This window comes from Lactuca virosa, chromosome 4, assembly GCF_052849685.1.
Source record: "Lactuca virosa cultivar CGN04683 chromosome 4, Lactuca_virosa_CGN04683_v6, whole genome shotgun sequence".
Lineage (NCBI taxonomy): Eukaryota > Viridiplantae > Streptophyta > Magnoliopsida > Asterales > Asteraceae > Lactuca > Lactuca virosa.
The window spans coordinates 184,851,254-184,859,856 of record NC_136429.1 but is presented as its reverse complement, the minus strand read 5'-3'; positions in this window follow the sequence as shown (position 1 = coordinate 184,859,856).

The window sequence follows — 8,603 nt, the reverse complement described above, 5'->3', positions numbered from 1 at the left end:
CTATTTTCGTCTTAATCACTTCAGCCCAAAGCATCCAAACCTCAGAGAAGCTTCCTTACAAGCTCCTAACCGATAAAGCATGGGTTCTATGGCACAAACTGCTATTCCTCTAAATGTCATTCATCTTGATGAATTCTCTGAGGGGGAGATTTCTCAGGGTACACACAGTGATGTTGAGTCTGATGATGATCAACCCAACACAAGAAAAAGAAATGATTCTTCCTCAAGGGGAGCTAATTATGTTGAAGCTCTGAGTTCCTCAGCTCCTCCTGTCAAGAAAATCATGCTGGCAGTTAATTTGGAAGAACTGACCGACGAATGGAGACTACCAATAGAGGAAGTTAGGGAAGTCATGTTGGAGCATAATGCTTCAGTACACGAAGACAAAGATGAACGTCGCTCCACCAAACTTGCTCAGATGTATGCCTCAACTGATGGAGGTCTTATTGTTCAATGAGAAAACCTTCAACACTTCAACTACATCATTGCCTAACGAAAAAGTGGTTTGGATACATTCTTTCTCGAAGGTCTAATCCTGATCCCATCATCAAGGTTAGGTGCACCAAATCCAAGGATGGATCGCTGAAGGTTCATTTGGTCAGAAAGAAGAGTAAGTACGAATATATTGAGACTGTATTTTCTCGTGAATAAGTCAAATATAGCTACAGCAAGTGGATCCAGATTCAGGAGATAATTACTAAACATAAGAGTATTCATGCTCAGGAAGTGAAATTGGCACTGCTAGAACTGATCAGCAAAGTCAATAATCTGAATTTAGTGCTTTCAGCTGGTTCATCTAAGCCTTCCACTTCTTGATAAAGCTCATAAGCCTAGAATATCCAAATTCACAAAGTCCCTTCTTCCTTTTGCCATTTTCTCCATTAACAACAAGTTGTCAGTGGGCGTTGAGCCAATTCAACACATGTTCATTTACGAGCCTGAACATGGCATCATCTACCTCGACAATCAAAATCAAATGTGCTTTCAACAGACTGAAGATCTTCCCTCTGCTCCCACTGAGCACTTGTTTCATCTTCGTTTGGAATGCATACATCATAAGGAATTTAAATAAGGTAATCATGTGCTGATCTCTTTAGTACTCAGCAAACATTTAGAAGACCTTCAAATTAAAGAATTCAGGTGGATGAAGCCAGGAATTGTAAAATAGGCTTACCAGTTTTTTAATGATACACCTGGTGAAAATTTTGATGATTAGTTTTGACATCATCAGATAGGGTGATATTGTAAGATCACACATTATAATCTGATGAGCCAAACTGCTGTTACACGCTGTCCACCAACGCCAGCACCAGCGCCAACAACAGCACCATTAGAGCATCAGCGACATCGTTTCCTCCTTTTGTATATTAGTCGATTAACTATTATAATTATAGATAAATTATATGTTTCGTAATCTTAGGGATTAGGATCAGACTATACATAGATTAGATTACATCCCTTAAATAAATGGATTTTGTTATTGTAATCGTATATAATATTGTATTAAGATTAAACTGTAATGATGCTTTGTGCACCACTTTGTGCGATCATTATCTTTGTGAGAACATTTCTTAGTGAAAAACATCTCTGTGATAATCCTTGTTCTTCATTATAACTTGCTTGTATCCGATTATATAACCTCCCAAACATTTATTACCCACTTAATAGAATATTATTAATTTCTAATATATTAGAATTGTTATTATAATAACTAGTAAGTTAGTACATGTGTTTTGCGGGGGTCGAAATTGCGTAACTACAAAAGTGTAGAAAGCAAACATGCATATATACAAGACTGATGTACGAGGCATGACAATATATTGTAGGGGGCATGCGCGGAAGTAATTTGTAGATTTTCTATTAGGTAAAATCTATTTTTAATTTTTTTTAAACATATGGATCGTTTTCTGTAAAAAAAAATGCCTAAGGACCTTTTCTATAAATTACAGGAACAATTTTTGCAATTTATTTTCTATGCAGGGGCTAAAGCTGCCAATAAATAAAATTTATATATATATATATATATATATATATATATATATATATATATATATATATATATATATATATATATATATATATATATATATATATAGACTGTTTATGTAAAAAAAAAATTAAAAAAACTCATAGAGACATTTTATATAAATTACAGAATTATAGACTAAATATGTTAATATTGAAAAGATATATTGCAAAAATTTGAAATTTATAAAGTTTATTGTTCATAAGTCAATTCTATTTAATATATACTAGAAAATGCCCTCTCCCCATTTCGCGGTGGATGCAGATAAGTTTTTGCTAACAAAATTACAGAGACTATTTTGGTAAAAGAAAAAAAACCCTCATAGGGACCATTTCTGTAATTCATTTTTTACGTACGGACCAAAGCTCGCTTTTTTAAATTTTTTATTAGGAACGATCATTTATGTAATTTTTTTAAAGATACGCACCATTCCCGTAAATATAATTCTAAACAATGACCTATTATGTAAATTATAAGGATCGTTCTTAGATTTTATTTTCTATGTAGGGACCAAACATGTGAAGCCTGCAAACATGCAAAGATATAAAAGGTAAAAAGACAAAAAAATGTCGATGATCAAAATTGAGGAGGTAAAAATGACATTTTACAAAGTACAGGGTGGAAAGTGGCATTCGACAAAGTAAATGATGGAAAGTGAGAAGGTACGAAAGTTTAGGGGATAAATATGCCAAAAAATAAGTTTTATGGCTAAAGTTTAAAATAATAAAGTTTATAGCAAATTTTAAAGATTATTTTTTTCCTAAGTTTAAAATAATAAAATTTTGAAGCAAATATATAAAATTCTTGATCTATGCATTGTGGCTAAAATTTAAAATAAAAACTTTTGCGATAAATATCTAAAACACAAACACTTTACTATTCATAACAACTTTTGTTTTAATATATATAACTAGTGAAGATTCCCCCGCAAAGAAGTCATCGAATGTAAATTTTTAACAGTATTCATCAATTTTATGGTGAGATTGGAGAAAATTTTAACAGTATTCATCAATTTAATATATACAACTTTTGTTTTAACAGTATTCGCTGGAGAGCGAGCATGAGGAATGGAATTGGTCAATCGAGAAGGTTGGGCATCTACTTAGGAAGTATGGAACGATCCTTATGGAAATTATGGTTAGATGTGGAAGGTAGTATGGGCCCGTACTACTGAAAGCAGAGGACCCATACTCGAAACAAGGAGAATTCCAGAGGTTCTAAGTAGCAGGATGAGGGGAAATAACATGGTTCGGGTACCATGATTCGTAGTAGAGAGTGTTTCCGCCTTTACCAATTATCCGATTATGGTTGTTCAAACTCGAAGTGGATATGGGAAATTGTGGGGCCAGAGGGCCATGTCTGTTGATCCTAAATGGAGTATGCCCTCGATAGAAAATTTGAGTTTAGATCTCGAGGTATTTGACTGGTGAGGTGCCAGTTAGAGTCGCAAGACTCTAAGAGGAGTTGGAGATGATGCGTTGTGGAGGATTGCAGCCTGAGTTGAGTGGTCGGCCGACGACTTGTGATGGTAAAATTCTAGGTCGAGGATTATATCATTCCTGCTTTCCGTTTCGGGAGGATGGGTGAGTGAGCTTCTGATGTCAGAGATTAGAGGAAGACCCCATGGGGCACCAGGTGGTTGTGGTATTAGCGCCAAGAGGATTTTGTGGTATGAGGGCCTTGAGTTATTTTCTTATGCCGAGAAGGATTCATAAGTGGGGACTGTGACCAACGAGGACCAGGGTATGCCTTGATTGAGTTTGGTAAGTCGTATACAACCAACCATTTCAGGAGAACAAGTGGAGTATATCGAAACGACGGTGTTTGTATCTATGTTGCGGATCGGTTGTGAGAGTGAGGCCTCCCGTTCTATGTCGAATCTTGCAGTGGGGTGTTGATTGAGGATTCAAAGAATGAAGTGTGTGATGGCCCATTATTTCCATAGAATGAGTCAGTGCTATTCTAGGACTGTCGAAATATTTAAATGTGCAGCCGGATGAGATTTTGGGTGACTGGAGACAGTCACATTGGGAAGTTTCCAAGGATTCCATCTGAGATTCGGAATATTTGGAGTTGCTTGGTCTTTATTTGGAAGAACATCGAGTGTTACTTGGTACGCTTCGAGATTCGAGTATGTTATGTCTGGTGAGCCAATCTATAGAGTAGTCATTATGGTATCCCAATTGGTGTTGGTTCGAACCCAATGTGGGGCAGAACTGGATATTATGTTGGGAGGATCAGCAATCTGTTTGAGTTGCGGTGCAAAAAATGGGGTTATGGGGATCTGCGGTCCAGATCTATGAGACTTGGGTTTAGTGGCGGAGAAGGCAAGATACAGAGCGAGATGATGCATGTGTACGTGTTCAGGAAAGAATGAGTGTATCCACGGAAAGTAGCCATTGATCAACGATCTTACTGTGGTTAGGGTTTCTTCGGGCTTGCAGATGTTTCAGTTCGAGGCGGTTGGGTTGTCAAGGTCAAGTTTCAATTGTTGAGATTTTCTAGATCGCTAAATAGATTGTTATCTATACTCCGGGAAGGACAGCAGTTGATTTGTCAATCAACTTCAGAGTCGGTATGAGTAGTTTCGCATGGGTTGATCAGTAGAGTATGCGATTTTGGACTATCGTCAACGCGTTCTCAGTCACCGACGATTCCTCCGTACTTCAAGTTATGAGTTGGAGCACTTCAAAGGTTTCAAGTGGGGTAAGCAAAAGATCTGAGGTCGTGGCAAGCTAACGTGAAGTTCTTTGAGGGTGTATTGGGGGTATCCGAGTATGATGCCCTAAATTGTGGGAGCATTTTGAGACTCGGGTATGTTAGATGCTTAATCTGGGTGGGTGTGTGCACCTATCCATGATAGATCGCAGAGCATGAGTTTAGTGAACTTAATACGGTGATGGCTTGATGATGAGATTGTGGGGTGCTAAGAGAGTGGATGGATCCAGGTGGGAGTAATCACCTTGGATTATCAGGGAAAACCATGGGGTGAATTCATGTTCAATGAGAGAGTTTCTTAAGACCTCGGGGAGCCACAACATTCACGAGTCAATGAGAGAGTGTTGTAAGACTGCGATGATCTGCAACATTCACGAGTCAATGAGAGAGTGTCGTAAGACTACGGGGAGCCGCACATTCACGAGTCAATGAGAGAGTGTCGTAAGACTGCGGGGAGCAGTAGTATTCATGAGTAAGTGAGAGAGTATTGTGATACTGCAGGGATCCGTAGCATTCACGAGTCAGTGAGAGAGTGTCGTAAGACTGCGGGGAGCCGTAGCATTCACAAGTCAATGAGAGAGTGTCGTAAGACTACGGGGAGCCGTAGCATTGACAAGTCAGTGAGAGAGTTTCATAAGACTGCGGGGGGCCGTAGCACTCACAAGTCAGTGAGAGAGTTACGTAAGACTGCGGGGAGCCGTGGCATTTACGAGTCAGTGAGAGAGTATCGTAAGACTGTGGGGAGCCGTAGCATTCACGAGTCAGTGAGAGAGTGTTGTAAGACTGCGAGAAGCTGTAGCATTCACCGGTCAGGGTGTGACGCAGAGAGGTTCTTAGGCATGGGTGGCCTTGCCTATTGAATCATTGGTAACCTGTGGTCGGACCAGGGGGGAGACTGGGGTCTCCATGATGGTCTAGAACCGTATCATCTCGATTGAGGGAGGGGTTGTCGCAAATAGAAGCGATGGGAAGAGTAATGTACACGTAGATTAGCGGATCTCGGGTCATGAGTTGAGTACCAGATTGGATACGAGCGGTTCCAATTTTGTGTCGGGCCAGACTCTTGTGTTTGAGTTTGGATCTATCTGTGTGGAGGATGGGAAGGTTGGGATTTCAGCTTTTTTTCAGATGGGTTTCATTCTGAGTGGGGATGTTTTCCATCTGATGTTTTAGACCTAGGCGAATCGGTTCGTTGTTAGAGGAGGACCACGACACACCCATATTAGCAAGTGGTAGACGACAGAGGTCGGAGGTGAGGTTCGACTTCAAATTGGTTGTAGTAATCGCTTAGGGTAAATCGAACTTCGTGATTATGAGTCCAGTGTGATTTGTTGAGACAGCTCGGTTGGATTGAACGATTGTGGAGTCGTATTGTCGGAAGTGCTAGGGTAGCCGTGGCAGTTTAACTTTTGGGGTCGGGAGTTGACCTTGTATTCAGTGTTGGAGGGAACGTGGGAAGGTAGCTGGGCTTATGTTGGTGGATGTCAGAGGATAGTTCCGGCCGGGCATGGTCATTCAGTTCGGGGTCGGAGCTGAATCGTCATGGGTTTTGTCGTGGGATGGTTCTGTCCGGGAGGACAGACGTAGTATAGAGTTTTGGTTTCCATGCGGATCGGCAGGTCATTCTTCTAGAGTCTGAGGGCAGAGTATTGAGGTTCATTCTTCAGATTGGTTCTGATAGCATTATCGATGGTTGGTCTGCGGTGCGAGGTAACATCTCCGTTTTCTTTTGGGTATTGGTTAGGATCGTCTGGTATGTCAGGTATGAGAGTTCGGAAATTGTTTATGGTCAATGACTTGCTTCCATCAATCGCATCGAGATAATCAGGGTTGGAAGTTCCTGATTGGTTTGGGGTTGCACTTCTCGGGTGGTTGATTTGACTCAATCTATGTGTTTCAACTGAGAAAGTGTGTAGCCAACGAGATGGTAGTGGTTCCTTTAGAGGACATTCAGGTAGATGAACACCGAATTATAGTGACAAGCCTGTGTCGATATTGGATAGGAAGGTGAAGACCTTGAGGGGCAAGGAGGTGCACCTGGTTAAGGTGCAGTGGCAGCACCGTAGAGGTTTATAGTGGACTTGGGAGTCGGGGTCCGTGGTGCATGAGCGGGTTCCAGAGTTGTTTCCCGATAATGACTTCGAGGGCGAAGTTTGATCCTAGTGGCGGAGAATTGTAACTCCCCGATTTCCCGGATGTGGAACTAGGAGTTTTATACACTTGATAGGACGTACTCGACGAGTTGGATGGCCCTAACTCGTAGTATAGGAGTTGAGTTAGCTTTGACAGTTGGGTCAGCTTTGACTGTTGACTTCCGTTGACTTGAGGGTTTTGGTCAAGCTATGGATTTTGAAGGCCATGGAGGGGCGGAGTCTAGATCAATAGTTCGAGTGTGGGATATATTGGTTTACTCTGCGAGGTGAGTCTTCTCACTATACTTACCTGAGTGGTAATACTGTGTGACCGGAGGGTCTTGCCTGAGTTATTGACCGGATGGTCTTATGTGCTTATACTGAGTTATGTGATATATTTTTCATTCTATCTTTGTGATTTATGATGTATATTATTCTGTGCCTTATTGAGTTAGGACCAGAGGGTCCGAACCGAGCTGTGATACCGGAGGGTCCTCACTGAGATACAAGACTGGAGTGTCCAACCCGAGCTGTGAGACCGGAGGGTCCTCACTTAGATACCTGACTGGGGGGTCCAACCCGAGCTGTGAGACCAGAGGGTCTTCATTAAGACACATGACCGAAGGGTCCTTATCGAGATATAGCCATGAAAGGCTAATTAGTTGTGTGTGGTATTTTGGGGAACTCACTAAGTTGTGTTCTTACAGTGTTGTGTGAAATATGTTTCAGGTAAATCTCAGGATCGTAGGAAGGCGCCGGCATGATTGTACACAGCAGCTTGTTGATTTATGTTTTGAGGATTCTGGGATATGTGAAAAACATTTTTATGTTCGTTTTTTCAAACATTTATAAATTGAGTATGAGAGAAGTTAAATTGTGTTATGTGGAATTAAATAAAAATTTTATTCGAGAATTTAGAGTGTTACAATTGACATGGTTTCTTCTTCCATAACATCATATCTATATTTCAAAAACATGGGCTTCAAGTCATCACACACTAAAGTTGTAAAAATTGTAATCACTTAGAACTACTTCTTTATCATCAGCTTGCCCCAAATATTCCTTCTTACGCTTTTCAGGTACTTAATTGCATCATCAACGTGTTCTAAAACATACAAAAATAAACAAATAAATAAATAAAGCATGTGTTACAATCGGATGTTTTAAAAAGAAAATGTACACTAGCTTCAAAAGCAAAAAATATATATATAAAAAAAGAATGAGTACCTTACCAAGTTGATATGAGAACAACTTCATCAAAGTTTTCAGCAGTAGCTGCTACATGATCAAAATTTATTACAGTAAATACTAAATAGACAAATATGAATATGTGAATATGAAAGTTGAAGCAAATTTTAGTTGATCAATGTTACGCCTGGTTCCTGGTATGTATTTAACTTATAAATTATTCCATTTCATAGAGCAACACGATGAGTTGGGAGTGGCAAAATCGTAGAGTAGAGATCATATGGGCCGCGTATTTTAAGTAACCTACTTGACGAGTTGGGAGGCCTCAACTCGACGAGTAGGGTGGCATATATGAAACCCTAATTTCTAGGGTTTGCACCCTATTTAAACACCTTAACCCCAAGGTATTGGCCTCATTTACAGCCTCCACTGTCCAAAACCCTAATCTCGAAACTCTAATGCTATTGTGAGTGTTTGTGAGACATTTCAAGTGTTTTAGTGTGTGTATTGAAGCCATTGGAAGAAGGAAAAGCTTGAGG